The sequence below is a fragment of the Microcebus murinus genome, chromosome 13 (genome assembly GCF_040939455.1).
Source record: "Microcebus murinus isolate Inina chromosome 13, M.murinus_Inina_mat1.0, whole genome shotgun sequence".
NCBI classification, from domain to species: Eukaryota; Metazoa; Chordata; class Mammalia; order Primates; family Cheirogaleidae; genus Microcebus; species Microcebus murinus.
The window spans coordinates 78899957-78923421 of record NC_134116.1 but is presented as its reverse complement, the minus strand read 5'-3'; the positions used below and the strand labels follow the sequence as shown (position 1 = coordinate 78923421).

Sequence of the window (23465 nt, the reverse complement as noted above, 5' to 3'; positions counted from 1 at the left end):
CTGATTACTCTATTATTATTATTTACAATCCACATTAAATATTTATTAAATCATGCTCTCTTAAAACTAAAATCGTTACCTCCGTATTCAAGGTACATTAAAGCGGAACATAACCATTTTACAAACACAACTTTAAATTTAGCTAAAGCTGCATTTCTTTCATCATATAAAATACATCAATAAACACTCAGAAGTTAAAATTACCAAGAGTACTTCAGCTTGCTGGAAAGAGATAACTTTCTAAAAAATACTGACTTCAAAGAATTTGAAAAGTTCACAAAGAATTTTTAGGTACTCAGAATCCCTTATGACCTATAAGTGCAAAGTTTAATTCTCAAAAAGCTCTAGTTTTTGTTTCTAAGCATCTAATTAACCATAAATTACAAACCTTACAAAAAATCAGAATCTCCCTTTGTTAAGAAAGATATATCACATATTTTCCCCTACTTTACCAACCAATTTTTGAGAATGACATTAAATGCATAAATTACAAAAGAAAATCCAAAATGCATTAGAAATAAATGTCAATTCCAAGGGTAAACAACAAATTACAAAATTGGACAATTTTCCAAGTATGTAAAGAAAACACTCCCCATAGGTTGAACTATCAAGTTGAACCATATGAAGTCACCATTTTTGCGGGTTACAATGGTCACATGCTGGCAATGCCACACGAGTGAACATAATTAACACAACCGGATACGGCGAAAACAGCAGTAAAGCTGTGTGATCCAGGAGCTCCCCAGCATGTATGCTAAAAAACCTGGGTTTCTGTGTTTTTAGAAGCAAGAGACATCTTGATGGCATTACTTTTGGCAACTAGAAACTACTCATGAAAGAAAGATAAGTTAAATGGTTATTTTCATCAACTATTCCCAATTCTCTGAGCTGCGAAAGCAGGATGAAAAATACTAGGTAGTATAAGTATCTCAAATTTGCAACCTACGTGCTTGATCTCAAAACACTCAATGCTGGCATCCTGTCAGCTCCATTCTTCTGAACGTAACCCAACAAATACATAGCAATCGCCTCCAAGAAGGATCAGTGTTTCTGGGTAACTTTACAGAAAATCAACCAAAAAATTAAAATAAAGCTAATGGTGGTAAACCGGTTAAATGATGACATATAGGAGCATTTTGCATACATTGTGTCATTTATGTCCCATTACAACTTTCAAGTTTGGTATTTTCCCCATTTAATAGATTAAGAAATCAGGGCTTAAAAGGTCAATGTGAAATAACTAGTAAATATAAGAGCTGTCTATCAGGTGCTAAAGTCTCATGTCCCTGCCACAAAGCTTCTCTATTAGAGTCAACATTCGCAAGCCTACTGAATGCTAAAATCTTTGAGTATTATTTTTAATGTTTCCAGAAGCTTCCCAAGATTATTATCCTCCTTTTACAGATGAGAGAACTGAGGCTCAAGGATTTAAGTGGATTATGCACTGTATGTTTTTAGCATTTGAACACCAGATTATTAACTCCTAAGCTTATACTCCCTTTACCTTCTATACGATACCACTCTGTCCTGCCAAGTGCTCAGCACCATCTGCGATGGTCAGTAATATTTCATTGAAATAGAAAGGCATACAACTATTAAACCATATATTCATTTAAATTTATAAGCATTCCACTTAGGCTATAAAAAATGTTTCATTACAAGAGACTTAGAAATAATTCCAGTAAAACCATCCAGAGATACTGATGTGTTATCACGTTAACTATCCCAGGCCAGATAGCTGGGACCGGAATTCAGGTTTCCTCAACTCTTACAATGTTACCCATCATTAAAATAAGCAAATACAGCCGGGCGCGGTGGCTCACGCCTGTAATCCTAGCTCTCTGGGAGGCTGAGGCAGGCGGATTGCTCGAGGTCAGGAGTTCGAAACCAGCCTGAGCAAGAGCGAGACCCCGTCTCTATTATAAATACAAAGAAATTAATTGGCCAACTAATATATATAGAAAAAATTAGCCGGGCATGGTGGCGCATGCCTGTAGTCCCAGCTACTCGGGAGGCTGAGGCAGGAGGGATCGCTTGAGCCCAGGAGTTTGAGGTTGCTGTGAGCTAGGCTGACGCCATGGCACTCACTCTAGCCTGGGCAACAAAGCGAGACTCTGTCTCAAAAAAAAAAAAAAAAAAAAATAAGCAAATATTGGGAATTTCTGAGCAGAAATCAATAGGCATTACATTGTTATAGAAAACATGTCGATTTATTCTAAGGCATAGCAAGCACACAAAGCCCTTTTAATTCATGCAAAGCTAAATGACAGTTATAATACATTTAACAAACAATTCTGTTTTCCCTTAGAATTTAAGAGGACATCTTAACGCTGGTTCCGACAGCCCTTTTTTTTCTAAGTTAGAAAACAAGAGCTAAAATATTTAATGGAGTTTAAACCAATGTATAACATTTAAGTGCCATACACAGCTTTCCCAGCTACATTAGCAGAAGAAAGATAATGCTGAAATAAGACTCTCCCAACAGATGATGCTCACTTTTAACTTCAAAGTAAACAGTAACTGAAAACCACAAGTGATATAAATGTTGCCCTGCTCTTAGGACTTCCAGATCCAGATCATGAGCACAAAAAGCAAAATGTATCATCTACTGACATTCAGCATCTATTCCCATCTCCTCTGTCCTCTCCGCACATCAGAGGCTAAGCCTGAAGACCAAATCCACATGTCTCAGGCTCCTTAGCTGAGGGAGTTCTCAATTTGATTTATGTCTTCCTCCCTGTCCACATGCCTTCTCCCCTTGCTTTACCGTACTGACTAGCATTTCCAGTACAACACTGCACAGGAACATACTCCCGGAATAAACGGCACTCGGGTGTGATGTATTTTTATATTAACTATATTCAACTTGCTAATATTTTATTAAATAAAATCTCCTTTGGAGGGGGGACCAGGGTAATAGTACTGGCCTCATAAAATAAGCTTGTGTTCCCTCCCTTCTATTTCCTGAAGAGTTTGTATGTAATTGGTATTAACGGTAGAATTCACCAATGAGACTATGTGAGCTTTCTTTGTGAGATGCTTTTTAACTAGAAATTCAATTGGTATAATAAAGAGTAATCCAGGTTATCCATTTCTTCTTTTTTTGTTGTTGTTTTTTTGTTTTTGTTTTTGAGACAGGGTCTCACTTTGTTGCCCAGGCTAGAGTGAGTGCCGTGGCGTCAGCCTAGCTCACAGCAACCTCAAACTCCTGAGCTCAAGCGATCCTCCTGCCTCAGCCTCCCGAGTAGCTGGGACTACAGGCATGCACCACCATGCCCGGCTAATTTTTTCTATATATATTATTAGTTGGCCAACTAATTTCTTTCTATTTATAGTAGATACAGGGTCTCACTCTTGCTCAGGCTGGTTTGGAACTCCTGACCTTGACCAATCCGCCCGCCTCAGCCTCCCAGAGTGCTAGGATTTATCCATTTCTTCTTGAGTGTGGTTTGGCAGCTTATGTCTTTGAAGAAATTTGTTTATTTATCTAAGTTATCAAATGTATTAAGTGGTTTATAATATTTCCTTATTATCCTTTTAATATGTGTAGGATCTCTAGTGATGGTCCCACTTTCTTTTCTAATACTAGGAATTTCTATTTTCTTTTTGTTCCTGATAGTCTGGCTATAGGTTTATCAATTTTATCTCATCAAATAACCAGCTCCTGGTTTCACTGATTTTTTTTTTTTTCTATTTTGTTTAATTCTCTCTTTTCTTGATTTCTGCTTTGTGTTATTTCCTTCCTCTTCTTGTTCTGGGTGTTAGCTTCTGATATCTTAAGGTGAAAGTTTAGACTATTTCAAAACTTTTATTTTCTAATTATAAGCATTTAACACTATAAATTTCCTTTCAAAGTAGTACTATAAATGCATCCCATACATTTTGGTATGTTTTCACTTTCATTCAATTCAAAATATTTTCTCATTTCCCTTGTGATTTCCTCTTTAACCCACAGGTTTCCAGAATGTGATAGTTTAACGTCAAGGTATTTGGGGATTTCCCACATAAAAATTAGATACTGATTTCTAGCTTAATTCAATTATGGTCAGAGAATACAGATATATTCCTATAGAGTGAAAATATGGAAATCAAATTCAATTTTCCTATGGGAAATCAGAGTAACGACACACCCGAGGTCAAGGTGAGACAGGGTTAGAAATCAAGTCCTCCAGCGTCTGGTACAGCATCCTTTCCTCTACCTTACGTTCTCCATCAAAACCATCTCGAAACAAACAAACAAACGTTTGTTATTCTCTCCCTACTCTTCAAAAAAATAAATAAATAAAATAAAATAAAAAGGAAAATTTCTCATTCGATTTTTACAATTCCACGGAACAAGTTAGACAGATGACAGTATTCTGCACACGTGGAAAGTGAAGCTCAAAGAAATGACTTGCCCTAGTAGTCTACTCTGTCTCACTATTCCTCAATTATCTCTCAAAAATAGAACAAGACAGAATCACTGAAATCCATAAATAATTCAAATATCTCATTTTAGCCACTGCTACAAATCACCACCACTTCAGTTCAGAGTAAATTACAGTAAAACTGACTAGGTTTAAGTTCTTAAATCTTGACTTCTCATACCCATCCATTATTAGCAAGAGACATAACAAATAACTAGTTAAACCACAGTGAAGAAAAAGCAGATAGGCAAAAAATACAGGGAAGAAAATGAGATCTCAGTTTAATAAGTCATAAACTAGATATTCATGTTTATTATTCACACAAAATATGAAATGAATAGATCAAGTTACATTTTTTCTCTTTCAAAGTCCTGAACTGTTGATTAGGATCTAAAGTTCTAGAATATTATCTGCTAATACTTATATACTGAAACATTAATATTAAATATTCAAAAATATTAAAATATTTTATGCTATTCAATTTCCAATTAAATTTCTTAACTGTAACGTTACAGAAATTAAATGGCTTCAAGGGTAAAAGGCACACACTCTTACCATACAATCGTTGACTTAGGGGTTGCAGTGATTTCCCTCGAGCAGCATCACCACTTTGGCTCAGATATCAGTAGTAACAGCAATCAAAATTAAAACTAAAAAGAAAAGGGGGGGGAAACCAAAATTAATTACCAGTAGGCAAAATGCATTTATGTTTTCATGAAAGTCTTAAATTCAAATTTCACATTTCAATAATTTCATCAAGGGAGCTCTAATCCCACAACTAGTTCTTTTTTAATTAGTTTAAGCTAGGAGCTAATAAGGTATGTGGATTCCTGTATAATGCCAACTCCTTACCCTAGAATAACCTCTGAAAATTAACTTCAAGGACTCACAGTAAATAACAGCCAAAGGGCAGAATAACAAAGTATAAGGCATATTCAACTACACTACTCAATTCATTTACTCAACAACACACACATTTTAGGTTTTGTTACTACCTACAGAATGAAGCGAATAACACTGATCATTCCCAGAAGAACTGTACCTGATAGGAGCAATTTGTATTCGTTTTCCCCATAACTACATTTAAATTCAATAAAAATCTTGATGGTCATTTTATAAGTATTTTTACTAGTACATATGAGGATAAAATAGAAACAAAGATTTAATAATTGCCAATGGACCCTACAAAGTGTTTTCAGGAAAGTGGATATTAACAGCAAGGATACAGAGCAATGGGATAAATGTTTACCAATGTGCCAAAGCTACTGCGGTCACAAGTGTAATATGGTTTCCTATCATTTCAGAGGTATAGTGTACTTGGGAAGAATAGATAAGAAAAATTTAGTGAACAGGCATGCATTCACGCATCCAGCAAAACTTTACCAAGCATCTTGTTGAGGTCAGCTCCTCTTTAAATACTGAACACACAAACACGAATAAGAAAATGCCTGCTTATGAACGGACTCAGTCTTACGAGGGTGACAGATACTAACATATGCAGATAATTTTAATACAACAAGGCGGATGCAAGAAAGCCAGGGCACAGCAGCTCAGAGGTGGGGTGAGGTATGCCAAACAACTTCCAGAAGGTGTGGGGGGAAGAGGCAAGGTAAAGTAGAAATTGTGCAATTTCAGTATGGAAGAAAAGTAAACTTTGTGTCTACTAGAAAGAATCATCTGGACATGTATGAACTCTGTGTAGGCTGAGAGATTCTGAGAGCCTACACAGTTAAGACTGCCACCATCCTTGTGAAAGTATATTATTATACTTTATTATACAAAAAAAAAATGGAATGATCATTCAGTGATACTCTATTTTATACATGTCCTATTTTTACTTACTTAAAATTGAAAGCGGCACACCACTTTCCTTCTCTTCCTTAGGAGCAGCTGTACAGCATGCTCTTGATTATGCAGAGCAAAAGAGAAAAGTGAATTTTTCCTAAGTAATTTGCATAAGTAATCACCTTATTTCCAAATACAGAAAATTATCCCTGGGTTTTAGATTATCCAGGCCTAATTTTACCTCTGTCAGATCAGCTGGTTTGACTTGATGCTTTTGAAAGTAGCCAGCACTACACACTTCACGTTCGAGAGGGCGGCATCGAGCTAACTGTGCCTAGGGGCAAGGACAGCAACCCACATCACACGTATTTTCTAGATGACCGTTCAAGAATCACGTGCTACCTCTTCCTCTGGGAAACACAGCTATGAATTTTCACATTCGTGTAGGAGGCCATGGAATTATCATTTTTGTTATGAGCTATTATTTGGTAAATGCTTCATTCAGGACTAAACATAGTGCTAACACCTCACATACATCTTAGTCTCCATAGGCAGGTAATACCTTCACTAAAAAGTGAAGAAATTAGGATCGAAAGGTGACTTGTTCAGGACCACACGGCTAGGAAAAGAAGAGTCAGGAGGAAGTCTGACTACAAAGTCACAGTCCTTAACGACTCCATGCAACTGTTAAGAACAGTCTTACATTGCATTTTTCTGTCCTACTGAGTGGCTACCATTTCGGGAACCACAAAGGCCTTGAAGAATTAACTAGACTTTGTTGAGTGTGCAGCCTCCATTTTACAGGGGAAAGCACATCTTGAACTCCTTTGGAGTTATAGATGAAGGTTGTTAGCTGTGAAACACAGCGCCTCTACTAAGTTACAGGTTAAGGTTAATAAGCATGAAACACAGCGCCTCTACTAAGTTACGGGTTAAGGTTAATAAGCATGAAACACAGCGCCTCTACTAGGTTACAGGTTAAGGCTATAAGCATGAAACACAGCGCCTCTACTAGGAGGTGCAGCGCCGGCCAGCACAGGAAAGCACGTTTGCATGCGACGCAGTCACTGCGGGTCTGTGCACGTCCACGGCGGAGCTGAGTGGTGCTGACAGCACGTCATCGCGCCTACTCCCGCCCAGGAGCACGACTGCCTTGTCATTTCCTACCTCTGGGCTCACGGCCCTGATGCTCCCCGTACCAGAAATGCCCTCCTCTTGTCTCGCTTGCAGGTATCCAAAGGTCTCTAGCCTTCAGAATACAACCTACTACAGCCTCCTACATCCACCTGCGCCTCTCTCTACCTGCCCGATAAACACGTACTTATTGTGGTTATGCATGATCCTACCTTGGAATGACCAAAGCCCAATCCTGCACCCCCAAGAACTTCTTGGTCCACCAAAAGACAAGTGTGTAAATGCGCAGGTAGCACTCCGTGGGACCAGGGCTCTAACTGGTGTGCATATGGTACGCACAGAGTACAAGGTAGACGGTGACCACCACCAGGAATGGGGGGTGGGGGAGGACAGCAGCAAGGAAGGCCTCACAGAACTGGTAACTGAATTTGAGCCCTAAGTCAGGTGACAGATGATGAAGACCTAAACTAAGACAGAGGAGGAGAATTTTTTAAAGGGAACAAATCTGAGACACACAGGTCTTGGGAGATAAAGTGGATGGGGAAGCTTAGATGTCTCCGCAAGTGTGGAGTCAAGTGACACAGGCCTGTCCAGGTGAACTTCCCTGACGACAGAAATGTCCTACAGAGCAACAATGCCCAACCTGGTGCCCGCCAGCCACATGGAGCACTGGACTGGGCACTTGAAACGTGGCTAGTATACCCAAACAACTGAATTTTTAATTTCATTTCATTTTAATTAATGTCAATTTAAATAGCAAAACATGTGGCTAGTGGCTACTGTGCTGGACAGCACCACTCTAAGGTTCTTAGCTTGAGACAGCTGGGTTGAAGGTGTTATTACCAATATCTCAGAAAAGAAATACTGTGACGAAAAGCATATGGACATTCAAACATTTTCTGAATAAAAGAATGAGCAAATCAATGAACAGAAAAACTGGGTGATCTTTGTTCAAAACCCCATCAAAGATGTACCTATCCGCGTCCACTCAGGTTCCAAACCATGCCCTCAATGTGGTCGCATCAAAACACTGTCATGCCGTCTCCAAGTCTCAGCCTAACTGTTCGACTACTACCACCAAATAAAAATTCCTCATACCATTCGGGGGGGGGGGGGGAAAGGAAAAGACAAACTACATCATGAAATCACAGCAAGTCACAATTTAGGGAGCGGTCACAGACCAAAGTCGAGCCAGGATAAATAACCACCTATTTAAAAGAAAGGCCTTTTTCTTAAATAAAAAAGAAAGAAAGAAAGAAAAAGAAGAAGGGGAGGGGAGAAGACGGGACAGCTCTATGACACCCAACGCAAGATCAGATGATTCCAAGTTCACTGCAGACCATTCACCACATCAGCAGTTCACTCCTCGGTACTCTGATGAGAGAAATAACTGAGTAGCTCATGAAATATCTAATTCTGTTCTACAGGGCACTTTATGAGGTCACTGATAATAGAGGTTTCCCTAGAAATATGTCCTTTGATCTTAATGATCCAGGACATCCAAAGTCAACATGAAATAAAGAATTCTGTGATATGAAAATGTTTAACCTGAGAACAGGCTGTATCTAAACAGCTCATTGTTAATCTGCCAATATCGTCCTAATCTGATTGTATTCGGATTTGTTTACTATTTTGTCCTTGACCTCTCTCTTAAGCCTCCAAATTCCAGTTTTGCAGAAGTCAGAACCCTGCGTGTACACGACTACAATACACTCACACGTGCTCTAGAATAGCTCTGTTTCCCCACTTCATTCCCCAGCTTTACCCCCTAAACCAGATGGAAAGTCTACATTCTTTTCACTTCTACCCATGGCATCAATCATGTCACCGATGTTAACTATTCGCATATAAATTTCTATTTACAAGATTGTCAGACACAATAGCACATGTAGCCACTATTAGCTTCAGAGAAACCACATCTCCTAAGAATGCCAAATACGAATTTTTTAGCAAGAAGTATATGCTTAGCACAATAAAATAGCAACTTCGTGTTTCCCCCGTTTGTCGACAATCTGAGCTTTGACTCCACATCGCAGGAACGGTCCTACGTCCTTTTAAATCAGAGTGAGTATGAGCACGTGCAGCTGGCTCCCCCATGCAACTCAACGTACAAGTGAGCTCTTACAGAAGGTGAGGCAAAAGCAATGCTAAATTATTAACAAGATAAGGTCTTTGGCCCCAGAAAGTTCTATCTGGCAGAAAGGAGCAAACAAGTGCAAATGTAAAATGAGCAGCAGAAAGGACACTGGTATAAGTTAAAAATAATGTTAGCTGACTGAACACCTATATGCATCACACGGTCAGCTAGGTACACATTTGCTTTGATAATTAATAAAACTGCATTAATTATACTATGAGAACGATGAAGAAAAATTCTCCCAGTGTTGAGTTCTTTACTCATTCAAAAATTATCACAGGCCTAAATACAAGGGTCATAATATTTTCTTCCATTTAATGAACAATAAAAGCCTAGTAAAATATGAAGAAAGGGCACTCAATTCCTGATCTATACTATGACTTTGCAAAGATCCTTGACTGGCCCATTCTTATGGGCTAACAGCCTCGGGCCAGAGAAGCTCAGTAGCTCAGATCTGGGCCAAGTGAAGCACTCTAAACAAAGTTTAGGGGAGGCCAATATTTTGGACTAAGCTCCTGCGCTCAGCCCCACAGACCAGACAGAAGCATAACAGAAGTGCCGGTGGTAACTGTCATGTACTCAAACCGAACTCTGAACAGGACGGTTTCCAAAACACACCAGTCTAGAGCAACCAGTCAGAAGAGGCCCAGTTTACCAGAACCTAGCAAAATAAGTTCCCTGTTTTAATCCCATAAGCAAAGTAATTCTGAAGTGACCAATCTGTTTTTCATTCTTTGTTTCTGCTTTCTTCAGGTCTGTCCTACCTATAAAGTCAAGCTCCTCTGCTCAGCTCATTGGAATACTCATCACTCAATTTTACAGAATGAGGTGCTGATGATTCTAGAACTGTAAATAAAAGCCAAATAGATCTTTAATTTTTTTTTAAAGATGGGGTCTTGCTACATTGCCCAGGCTGGAGTGCAGTGGCTATTCACAGATGTATTCATGGTACACTGCAGCCTGGAACTCCTGAACTCAAGCGATCCTCCCCCTCCAGCCTCATGAGCTGCTGAGGCGACAGGCTCACGCCACCATGCTCAGCTCAGATCTTTTTAAACTACATTTTTAATTTTGTCTTTTGACTCCAGCTTCCTATAATGAATCAGAAACATAACCACGAATCAGACAAAGGTGAAGCCATATACAAAAAGACACCACACCACAAGCTGGGAAGTGTGGCGTGGCAAGAGAGAGACACTGGCACCCTGGTACCCCCAGGGGTATATTCCAAGACCCCCAGTGGATGCCTGAAACCGCAGATAGTACCAAACCCTGTATGTGCTGTGTTTTTTCCTGTATCTACATACCTATGATAAAGTTTAATTTATAAATTAGGCACAGCACCAGATTAATAACTAATAATAAAACAGAACAATTCTAACACAGTATACTATAACAATCACATCATGAATAATATGATCTTTCTCAAAATATCCTAATATTTTTGGGCTGCAGCTGACCTTGGAAAAGTGGGCACTACTGTACCCACATGGTTTTCTCTGTGAGAGAAAACTAGTTCCAGCTGCAGTAAATGAGAAAAAATCTAAAATTTGCATGTGAAACAGTGACATCAAGGCACTGATTTCAGTCCTTTAAGCTATGTAGAGTATGCAAAGTTGTATGAAGATAACTGCTCTCACCATCTAAATACCAAGAGGTGGTCAAAGAGTTCCCAGATGCAGAGCGTGCTCCTGAAACCAAGAGCACGCGTGTACCCGCCTGTCCATCTCCTGGGAGGCGACAGGAAGCTTACGGGCCCGACGCACTTGCACCAGCAATGCTGGGCAAAGGGGCCTCAGAGCTCTGCCCCCCGCTACGCCGGGGCCCTCTAGCACATCCCTGTCCATTTGGCTCACACACTGCTAAGGGACTGGGAGTCCACGATTTGTAACCCCACTTACTACGGAGCTTTGATATAAAGCTTTCTTTATACTCGGTTAAAGCCTACATCCTTGTACCTTCAAACCAACGCTTGCTGCTCGCCCACTGAAACTGGAGTCTGCCGAGGCCTTGCACCTCTACCAGCTCCCAGGGCCCTGCAGCGGGGCGAAGGGGCCATCCTCCAGCCTGCCCAAGGCTCCCCAGCAAGTCCCGAGGCGCAGGGTTCAGAGCCACACCTTTCCTGGCCACGCAGCCAGCCTCTGCCACCCTGCGCCCGCTGCACTCCAGGGCAGCCAAGTCCCGTTCCTGAGAGCAGGATCCACTGGCCTTCCCTCCCGCGTGCCAGCTGCCTTTCCTGGGTGGCCTCGCCCCACTCCTCATGCTCCAACCTCCCTACCAGGCCACGCGCTGACACCTCTCTGCACTGCTGCTCCACCCCTCGCGAGGCCTCCAGGGCCCTTGCTCCTGCGCAGCCCTGTGCAGCCACTAGCAGGATGGTTTCCCCTCCTACAGGCCCAGCACCAGCCCTCCACTTACACACCGGGAGACTTTGGCAGTTTATTTAACCCTACGTTTCCCTACCTGCCAAAAGGAGACTGAGAGAATGAAACGAGCTAAGCCGTGGGAAGGGCTGGCCGGCCACGTGGTAACGAGCAATGAAGAACACCAGCCACTGCTCCTGTGCCACCCCACCCGGTTGCGCAGGCCACCAGAGCTGGCAGAGCGTCACTGCGCCTCAGTGTCATCCCCAGGGCTGACACAGGAAGGAGTTCACACTAGCCTCTCCATCGTGTGGGTCCAGAACAAAACAAATAATGAACAAATGAGCAAACAAATGCCTAAAATCAAGGTGGTTTAACCACTTTGGTACGAGCGTCAACTACAGTCGACAGCCACAGATGAACGCGCGCAGCGACTGTAGCCGACAGCCGTGATGTGACTTTTCTAATTTTTCATTTATCAAAATAAAATTGTGAACATTTAAAAATAACGTAATGAAAACATATATGTGTATGTTCCCTATTCTGATTGACATGACAAGTAAAGCTGCCTGTAAAGTAAAACAAGCTTTCAGTGCTTTCAAGCTGTCCTCACCACACGGGAGCAGACCGGATTGGTCGTCCATGCGCAGCAGACCGCCGTGCGCACTGCGAGTGCCGGTGTGGGCGCGGCTTCGTGGCCGGTGAGCGCCGCGCCCAAGCGGTTAAGAAGTTCAGGTTCAGTCCTACTCTTCAATCTGCCTATTCATCACTGCAACACAAAGCACTGAGCTGCTAGAGATCAAAGAGCCTCTACTTCAGTTTTAAGGGTTGAAAATGGTCAGAAATTCGTAGTCAATTGGTTTTCAAAGGAAAAATGGATTATCTAATCGTATGGTGCTTCTACCTACATGTGACTATGGAGCTTTCTTTTAAAAAAACCCGTTCACAGTAGACAGGTCTGGCCCTAGGCAGCCACCTGTGAGTCCTAATACTTTTGACCCCTACTCTATTCTTCACTGTGACAATCTTTTTCTTTTCTTTTTCTTAAATTCCTATCACTTAGCACAATGATTGGCACATAGACAATAGTCAAAAAGCATTTGTCAAAGGAGCTAATTTACTCAAGGGCCTAGGTTAAAAAAAAAAAAATCACAATGCATCTTCCTGACCTACTTCAACCAGAAAAGCTGGCCTTGCCATGTATTTGGTGACCTCGTGTCAGCTCTGTGATCACCACTTCCAAGGGCTACACAGTGAAAAAGCAGGAGAATTTGAGCCAACAGAACGGTTGTTTCCGTTTCACCAAACAGTTAACGAGCTTCTTTGCAATGGGCAGAAAAAGATAAAATAATAATAACTTGCTGGTGATAAAATAAGGCTTCCAGCTTGAGGAAAAGACTGCTGACTAGGAGCAAGTAAAAAAGCTGTGTAGCAACATCACGGAGCAATCTGCAATAATTAAACACAAATGTGGACTGGTACCAATCGGCATCATTAAGCTGTTTTCTTTAGCGATACTCAGAGGCGGCCTGAGAACTGGAGGAAAAAAGGGTCAGGCGGAACAGGTGCCAGGGACAGAGGGGCGAAGGTCCCAGGGAAGCAGCAAGCTGGCCAGAGGGAAGGGACCCAGGAACAGGACAGACAGGGTAAGGCCACTGGGTCCTTGAACCTTTGTCCGGAGTTTGCAGAGACAACATACAGACAAGTTTACCAGTTAAGAAATCCTGGATTTCCAGAATTTTTAAAGCTCCCCTGTTTTAAAAAGTGGGACGCTATGTCCTTGGCTGATCTTCTGGCACTTTCTATTGCTCTTGACCCCACAGAGATTGCAAACCAGTGGCTTCCAGGGAGGTCCTCGAGACAACGGCTTAAATCTTGAAACAAATCCAACCCAAGAGAAAAGATTTTTCTTGTCTAAACTCCTTTATATTTTTCTCCGCTTTAATTACTGAACCCTGTAACTAGAATTCATCCCTGATTCAAAGAGATGCTAAAAATAGCCTGTTTTAGAATGTAGAATGAGAAGTATCTGTAATTTTGTTACTAAGTGGACTCCTATTTTTGTTTTACAGCTCAGTAACTTACTCTTCAATTCTGTCCTTCTTTTTATTAACCAAAAAAGTGTAAAACATTTTAGGTACACATTAAATATTGATTTTCAAATACTAATTATGTATTTATAAGTTTGTAAGTAAAATTTCAGGCTTATTCTAACCTCACTTAAAAACAGTCTCCTCTTGCCTTCTACATCTAATCATGACCTTCATTAAACAGCTGATTGCCAGAGCACCACCTCATTTACATACAGTGAATGAATTAAAACAAAGCTGTTATTCTGCAGGCTCCCCTCTGCAAATGGCAAATTATTAATAACTTGCATTTGAATCCACAGTGCCACTTACAAAGGGCTCTCACATAAATCATCTCATTTAATCCACAACAACCCTGATGCCAGCAAAGTAGGCGTTACTTTAACTATTAAATATCTTACAAATTAGGGAAATTATGAAATTGGCTCAAAGAGTGGAACACTCTCCCAAAAATCACACAGTAAGGTGGGAGACCTGCTCACTTATATCAACTTCACCTAAGTCCTGGCAGTTCATCCAAACTCCGGTCCTTCTATCACTCAATCTTCTTCACTACGGTTCCGGGATCACCCCAACCCAGCCAGACCACCTGCCCCCCTTCCTCCTAACTCCACCAGAACTCGCTGAGGGGATCACCCATGTGCTACTTTCCACCGTGCTCGACTCTTGGAGGCCTAGGATTTGTCTGCCCAGCTCGATCAGAAGCCTTTGAGGGCAACAACTGTACCATATATTTCTTAAACGTCTAAAATAACACCACACGCTATGTAACAGGCATGCATTTAATCGCTGCGTATGATGCCGCCTGTCAAGGAATAAGCTAGTAGACAAATGTTTCCCTAACTTCAGCAACCAGACCATGGCGTGGCCCTTAGCTTTGGTACCACCTTTTCATTTACAGCCGGAGAATCCTTGAAGCTGTTCACAGGCCGTCATAAATAAGCACTAAAGAGGTCTCCTTACCTGTGGTTAAAGCCGCCTTCCATCTTTCCCCAGCGTGAGCTCCTGTCCTCCTCCCACACCTGTACCTGACTTCATGTTGCTTCCTGAGCACCTATACTCACCCCATCCACTAGTTAAATCTGCGATTTTATGTCCTTGACTTCACCTACCTTGATGCCTAAATATTCACCTGGTTCCTGTTCAGGTGCCAGAATGCTCACCTTTAACTTCCAACCCCCCCACCCCCACCCCCGCCCCCTAGCTCTCTGGATCTCAACTTTCTAATCCATCCTCACATCGACCACAGTCCAACCCCTACGATGGCGCCACCCAGGCCCTACTCGGGGAGCTACAGGCCAGTGCCACCTCCGCCTGCAGCCTGTACCTGGAGCGCTGCACATCCTCCGCTATTTTGAGATCACAGTCACTCTTGCTCCCCAGGGCCCTCATCTCCTACTCTTCAACCCTGCACTTAAAAATAGGGTGACAAACATCCTGGGCCAAAATACCACAGAGTCAGCAATCTATTGGATACTGGGTTAGATCATAACCAAATCAAGATTACCACTTAGCTTTATTAAATATGCTAAATCTGAAACTTGGACAAAAAAAATATGTGCACAAAAAATACTTATGAAATCTGCACATAATCGGATGGAAATAACAAGATGTAAATGCTGCATTGCAGAGGCATTTTTTTTCATTATTACCATGACAATTTTTACATATTCCAAAGTCCAGCTATACTTCAAAAGCTAGCTCTATAATGCGATGCCTGACATAAAGATGTGATGTGCAATTCAACAAATAACTTCAGTTTTCCTTTTTTCTCTCAGAGGATCAAGTATAGTAGTTACTCAGCCCACGGCAGCAAAGAGGCAGTGCTAGTACCACCACATAGTAGTGGCCACCATAACAAATGAGTCCATAAACTTCCACCCCCAGGGGCCCCTCTGTGTTCAAACAAGACTGACAAACACAGCAATAACATTTTGCAGCATGTCTACATTCAGTTCTCCTAAGCCTCTAGTCAACCCTAACTCACACTGTATCTAAAGTAATCAGGAGCTATATGGCTCACCGTCACACTACAAGAGTACAATTTATGAAAGTGATTAAATAAAACAAGGGGGAAAAAATGACCACCTCCCAGAAATGAAATGTAAAATTTCATTCACCTAGAAAGTAACTCACTAGTACCAAAAATATTTCTAGCATTAAATTTCATCTCTGACTAATTAAGCAGCAGTCATCACTTCATTAGGAGCATCCAATATGATCCTGTAAGGAACATTTTCTGAGGACCAGAGACTGCATGGTAAAGGGGAAAGAACACAGGTACTGGGTGTCAGAGCTCTGAGTTCCATCAGGGACTTACCACCAAAAGCTCTGGACCTTGGGAGAATTATTACTGTCTGAGCCTCAACTTCCCCATGTGTAAAAATAAGGCTAATCATACCTCTCCTTAAGAGTGTGAAAATGAGGGGAGGATGAGCTCTCATGGGCAAAGAACACAGCAAGGTAGCAGAGGCGTTTAACAAATGGTAGACATTATTCCCCTACTACTAAAAGCAAAACACCCACCCTGTCTGCAGACAAGCGCAGCCACCACAATCTGGCAGCCTTACTCAGCCCACGGCAGCAAAGAGGCAGTGCTAGTACCACCACATTTGTGTATGCAGGTGACATGCCACTTCCTCTGTCCCTCTGAGGTTACGGTGGTAGCAATGATCTGTTTCCAAATGACAAAGCCTATGTTTGTGGCCAGTGGCCAACGTGCTAGATGTCCCCGACCCTGCTCTTCTTCGATTTCTACAAATAAAGATAATGAGTAATGATCATTTACTCACTGCAGGGGAACAGAAATGTGGGTATTCCAAGCAGTAGACAGTCTGATATTTGAAATCCTGTTTATCTTATTTAAGTAAAACTCCATTTACTTTGTAGAGTTTTCTGTTAATAGCTTGAATTCTGCATAAAATGCCAGCTGACTCTTGTCAACCCCAAAGGCATGAGACCACCAAGATGATCCAGATTCTGCTCCCCCTCATCTACCTGCACCCCACTATGTTGACAGCAGCTTCTTTCAAAGTCTAGAGAGCACACGTTCCCAAAGGCTGACCTTAGCTCTGCAGAACCTTTTAGCACACGAATTATGATTAAATTACGACAGGACTCCACATATAAAGTAAGTGGAAGAAATCAAAGTGGCAACAAACCTATACACAGAGACAGTCAACAAAACTTGAAATTAAAAGGCACCTCAGGAAATTTCATATACAATTTTATCTTTTCCTTTGCAACTACTGGGATAGATGGAATTCCAGGGAAATTTTCTAAAATAAATGCTATATAATTCAGATACCAAAGATGTGTAATTATATCAATTTTCATGTTATTACAGATAGAGATTAGATTTATTTATTTTTTAAATTTCAGAATATTATGGGATACAAACACTATGGTTACTTATGCCTTTGCATCACCTAAGCCAGAGCTACAAGTGTGCCCATCGCCCATACAGTGCACTCCACACCGATTAGTTATGGGTTTACCCATCTCACCACCCCCTCCCACCCACCTGGCACTCGATGAGTATTACTTCCATGTGAATACCTGAGTGTTGATCAGTTAGTACCAATTTGATGGCAAGTACATGTGGTGCTCGTTTTTCCATTCTTGTGATACGTCACTTCAAAGGATGGGTTCTAGCTTCACCCAGGATAATACGAGAGGTGCTAGTTCACCATTGTTTTTTCTGGTTGGATAGTATTGTATTCCATGATATACATATACCACATTTCATTAATCTACTCATGTATTGATGGGCCCTGGGATTGTTTCCACATCTTTGCAACTGTGAATTGTGCTGCCATAAACAGTTGAGTACAGATGTCTTTATTGTAAAATGTCTTTTGTTCCTTTTGGGTAGATGCCTAGTAGTGGGATTGCTGGATCAAATGGTACTTCTACTTTTAGTTCTTTGAGATATCTCCAAATTACTTTCCACAGAGGTTCTACTAATTTGCAATCCCACCAGCAGTTTAAGAGTGTTCTTAACTCTCCGCATCCACAGCCATTCTCACTGGAGTTAGGTGATATCTCACTGTGGTTTTCATTTGCATTTCCCTAATGATTAGAGATGTTGAGCAATTTTTTATGTGTTTGCTGGCCATTATTCTTTCTTCTTTTGTATGGTTTCTGTTCATGTCCTTTGCCCACTTTTTAATGGGGTTGTTTAATTTTTTTTTCTTGTTAATTTTCTTAAGTTCTATATAGATTCTTGTCATCAGCCCTTTATCAGATGTGTAGTATACAAATATTTTCTCCCATTGTATAGGTTGTTTATATAGGTTTATATATATTCTATAGGTTGTTATAGGTTGCTCTAATGAAAACCAAAACAGCATGGTACTAGCACAAGAACAGAGATACAAACTTCAGAACAGGACTGAGAACCCAGATATAAAATCATCCTTATACTGTCATCTAATCTTTGACAAAGCAGACAAAAATATACACTGTGGAAAGAATCTCTATTCAATAAATGGTGCTGGGAAAATTGGATAACCACATGCAGAAGATTGAAACTGGATCTGCACCTCTCATCTCTCACTAAAATCAACTCAGAATAGATAACAGACTTTTAAACCTAAGACGTGAAACCTTAAGAATTCTAAAGGAAAATGCTGGGAAAACGGACATCAGCCTAGGCAAATAATTTATGAAGAAGACCCCCAAAGCAATCACAGCAGCAACAAAAATAAATAAACGAGACCTGATCAAATTTAAAAACTTCTGCATAGCCAAGTGATCTTAAATCTTAACATAAAAAGTGATCAGCGATTTTTAATATCCATTTGAAAGAAAGTGAATGAGTACTAAAAATACTGAAGACATTATAGAAATTAAGAAAATCATGGATTTCAACATAGCACGGCCCTCCCTACTACATAACCTATAAATGTGAGCATTTTCAACCTAAGAGAACCGTATGCTGATCGCGTCTACCCTACCACAAAGAAAGCCATCGCCACTGCTGTACACCACAGTCCTGCAACCACCAGGGAGAGGAAGAAAGACAGAAGTGAGGAGACAGAGGATGCAGAGAGAACAGACATCAAGATCCCCCAGTGCCGTGGCCCTGTTTCTTCCTGGAGGTTGCACACGCGTAGCACATGCTCCTGTTCCTCTTCTGCCAAAGTCTGCAACATAAGGAGATTAACGTCATGAAAGAGGAGCTGAGGCATCTGGCCTCCAGTACTAACCACCCAACACACAGTGCCCCAGCTCCTGTAAGCAGTGGGAGACGCCTTATTAAAAACATCTTTTTAGTTGGGATTTGTATCTTTAATTCTCTGCTGGGCTGAAAAGCTACCAGGAATGTGTCTGCCCTGACGTAAGGGCATTTGGAAAGGAGCAAACGAGAACACGGCAATTAAGGCTGACCAGGCCTGTGATGCCCTGCTGCACTGCTTTCCGTGGTTACACCTCCCACTCCATCTTCACAGTAACCCTAAGAGGGGGGTGCCACAAGTATCCCCACTTTACAGACAAGAAAACTAGGGAACAGAGAAGTGGCTTGCCCAAGATTGCACAAAACATAACAGAGATGAGAGCCAAACCTAGAAAATCTGTTTTCAGAGACTCTGCTTTAAAGCCCTAGCCTGACAGTCTCTTATTTGAAATGAAATAACCATCTCACTGTGAAGATAAACTCAGGAAAGGTAAAGCTATCAGGTAGCCATTCCACCCCCCTTACTGCCGACTGGGTAGTGAGTCTGCCCCAAGACTTAGAAAGCTCAAAACACACAGAAACCTAAATGAAGTAAATACCAGGTATCAACAAGGCCTTAGGAAAGTGGTGGTCCACAGCTGTTTTTATTCCTGGCAAAGTAGAGAAAGACAAAGCATCTGCCACAGATAGGGGTTAGGAGATAGCAGCTGAACTGCTAGCAAACTTTTAACGTCTGCATGTGAGCTGAAATGACAGATCCCCAAACACACAGCATGCCTGCACCCACCTGCCGACTCTTTCCTGTGCACCTTTACCACGTACACAGGGGTAGTGCCCAAGGAGCCGGGCGGGGCAGGAGAGTTGAGCGGTCCCCGGATGCAGAGCAGTAGCCTGTCTCGTACCAGGAGAAAGGGGAAGGGCTGAGAGAAATCCTCTACAGAAGAGGAAAGAGAAATCCCCCGAGGAGCAGAAAGCCACGAGCTGGAGAACTCACCAGCGTGCAGAAAAACCGGTTGTCGAGCTACAGAACAGAGACCTCTCACTGCTCAGAATGTTGGCAGCCTGGCTCTGAAGCACAAAGAGATCTACAAGGTCACAGTGGGGCTCAGACTGGAAACTCTGCTGAAAATGAAGTCCTGATCCCACTCTCAAAACGTGTGAAGCCAGCAGAGAACTAAATCTAACTAGTAGTGCTACTAGAATACCCAGACCCAGCTCAAGCCCCTACATTAGCAGTGTGACAAAAGGAAGAACAGGCCCTCTTCCAGGGGTAGATATTCCTTAGTATTTACTGTTCCTTTACATACAATGTCCAGCATACCACAAAAAACCACAGAACACAAGGAGGAGAAGAACATGACCCATTAACAAAAAGAAAAAGAAAACAAAACAGTCAATAGATATAGACCCTTATAGGACCCTGCTGTTATAATCAACAGACGTAACTATGTTAAATCTGCCAAAGGATCTACTGAGAAAGATGAACAGATGAACATGAACTGGTGAAGAATTTCAGCAGGGTAAAATAAGAACTAAATGGGTCAACAGAAAAGCTAGAAATGGAAATTATAATTTCAGAAATAAAGAATTTATTCAATGAGCTTAACAGTAAACTGGACACAGGGGAAAAAAAAGGATCTCTGATTGGAAGACGAAGCAGAATGGAAAAAAACAAATGAAACTGCCCAAAATCTGTGGGATAATATCAAATGGTTTGAATATATGTGTAACTGAAATCACAGAAGGAAGGAGAGAAAGAATGAGAGGACTAAGTATCTGAAAAAATAATAACCTGGGAATTTTCCAAATGTGATGAAGGATGTCAACCCACACATCCAAGAAGCTCAAACTCAAAGAGGATAAATACAAAGAAAACCACACCTGGGCACATCACAGACAAACTGCCAAAAATCAAAGACAAAAAGAAAATACTCAAAGCAACCAGAGGAAAAAGAAACATATGACTTACAGAAAACTGCAACAAGGGCAACATTTAAGGTGCCTAAATATTATCAAAAACAATGAAGGTCAGAAAACAATGGAATGACATATTTAGAATGTTGACAGGAAAAACAACTGTCACACACAATTCTTTATCCAGCAAAAATACATAGGAAGAACTCTCAAAACTAAGCACTTTTCTAAAAAAGCAAACAATCTAATTATGAAATGAGCAAGCAACCTCCTAAAACTGAACTGCCTTAAGCCTTTTCAATGATTTCTTTTTCTCCATTAGCATCTATGATCTTCCATACGCTATGTGTGTGTAATTTACTAATGTCTCATTTATTGCCCACTTCCCCCATTAGAATGTCAGCTTCAGGAGGGCAGAGATGTTTCAAATATCTTGTTCACTGATGTGTCCTCAGTGCCCAGAACTGTACGGGGCGTGGCACACGGGTGTTCAATGACTCACTCCTGAAAGAATGAAAAGTGTATGCAGCATTTCATTCCTACATTTTATACAGAAGAAACTAGAGAAATGTTAGATTACCAGGTTTTGGATATATTTATTTGGACCTTCTCTCTGTAGGCCCTGCCTTGATGATCTCAGCTAACAATCTCATCTAGATCTGCCTGAGCTTAAATCTCATCCAGATTACTTTCCATGAGTAAACCTGTAGGGCATACTTCTGGCTTAAGACCCACTTTGAAAGGTGACATCTGCAGTAGGAAAGACATTTAAAGAGAAAAGGAGAAATTTAAAGAGAATAATTTTCCACCTTCTTTTTGGTTTTCTTTCCTCAAATAAAAAAGGTCCAAATTCAAAAAAATTACTGAAGCAAAAGTAAATACCGTATTACATTTTTACACAGAGAGCAAGAGATGGCAATCTTATTAGTATAGAAACAACTGAAAATACATATCACAAGTTTTACCATTTTTTTTTCGGAAGTGTGATTAAATGAGGGTGTAGAAAAAAACCTTCTCAGCAGAGGGTCATGGATGGGAAATTAATAGGATGGAAATTAACAGGATGGAAATCAAAGCACCCAGGCTTCAAACCAAGAACATCCTGACAACGTCTTGCACACTGAGGACTGACAGAGCATATTAATGAGAATACTGTTAGCATGCTATTCAGATGTGGGTCTTCCGTCTCAGCTTTCCAAAGGAATTGGTTTCAAAGGGGAAGGGGAAGTTACACACACAAAAGCAAAAAAGCGTGTTCACGGCGTCCATTCCTACTGCACGCTGAGCTAGCCGGCGTTAAACCTCCATCTGCCTTGCCACGAACCAGCAATGGAGGGACAGCCTGGCAAGACACTACGTAAGAAGTGTGACGACACCACTCACTAACCTACAGATACATCTCGTCACACTGAGTATATGTATCTGTGTCCAAGGCCATCCAAAGCATGAGATGATCTTAACATTCTGTCAGAGGCAGAAGGTACGTTACATTCCAACCTACATGCACAGGAATATTTTTTAAGACAAGTGCACATATAAACCTGCCAAACTCTGTTGTGCTTTGGAGAAATAACTAAAGAAAAGATTTAAATACTAAACAATAGCAAAAATCATGTTTAAAGTATTATCGTGGTACCTATTTTATTCTTAAAGTTCAACTAACGCCGAAACAGGAAGACCCCTCATACAAAGACATCTGTTGACAATGCCATACAAGGCCAAAATCTCTAAGGCTCAGTAAGACCTTACCACTTGCCTACGTGAGTCACTTTCTAAACCCCACAGGCGTCCATCCCCCCCGGGCTCCCTCTGTAGAAAGGCTTTGATATCTGCCAGCCACAAAGGCTCCCATGACACCTGTTCAGGGGCTGCTTCCATCCAGTGTTCTCCGGGCACTGCCCGCTCCATTCCACCCTAGCCAGGCCTGGGATGAACCACGTTTAGCACTCAACTTCATGCCTGACAGAACCAGTGGAAACTTCTTCCAAACTGATACTCTCACAAAGCAGAAGACTCCCCATAAGCCACAAATTTGGTTGAACGAAAACAAAGAGGAACCAAGTAACGATCCATCTACTGATTATCTGAAAAGTGGACATGAAAAACTGCTCAATGTCATGTAATACAAAGAAATGCAAATTAGAGCCACAACAATGAGATACCATTTTAATTTGTTAGATTAGCAAAGATTAAAACATATAAAAATTCCCATGTTGCCAGGATTGGGGAAGACACAGGTGTTACAGCAAACCAGATCGGGAAACAAACCGAGAGCCACATCAGAGTACTGCAAAACAGGCTTTTATTATGCCGGTGGGCTCAGACGGGTCTCGCCTCCAAATTCTGAGCAAAATGGGGTCTAAGCATGGTGGCTTTTATATGTTACAGAAACAAATGGTTACAAAGTCTGCACAAGTTCATGGTCTAGTCACGTGTTACTCTACAGGTACAAAGTCA

The 23465-nt window shown here is 41.3% G+C and overlaps 1 protein-coding gene across 3 annotated transcripts in view; it reads right to left on the bottom strand.

The window, feature by feature from the left end:
* Positions 1 to 23465, bottom strand: part of WASF3 (WASP family member 3) — a 97659-nt gene that overhangs the window by 44443 nt on the left and 29751 nt on the right. For all 3 annotated transcript variants that reach the window (XM_012778528.3, XM_012778531.3, XM_012778530.3), the window contains exon 2: positions 4962 to 5056. The gene's annotated coding sequence lies outside the window, so the exon portion shown is untranslated. The remainder of the gene's footprint in view (positions 1 to 4961; positions 5057 to 23465) is intronic.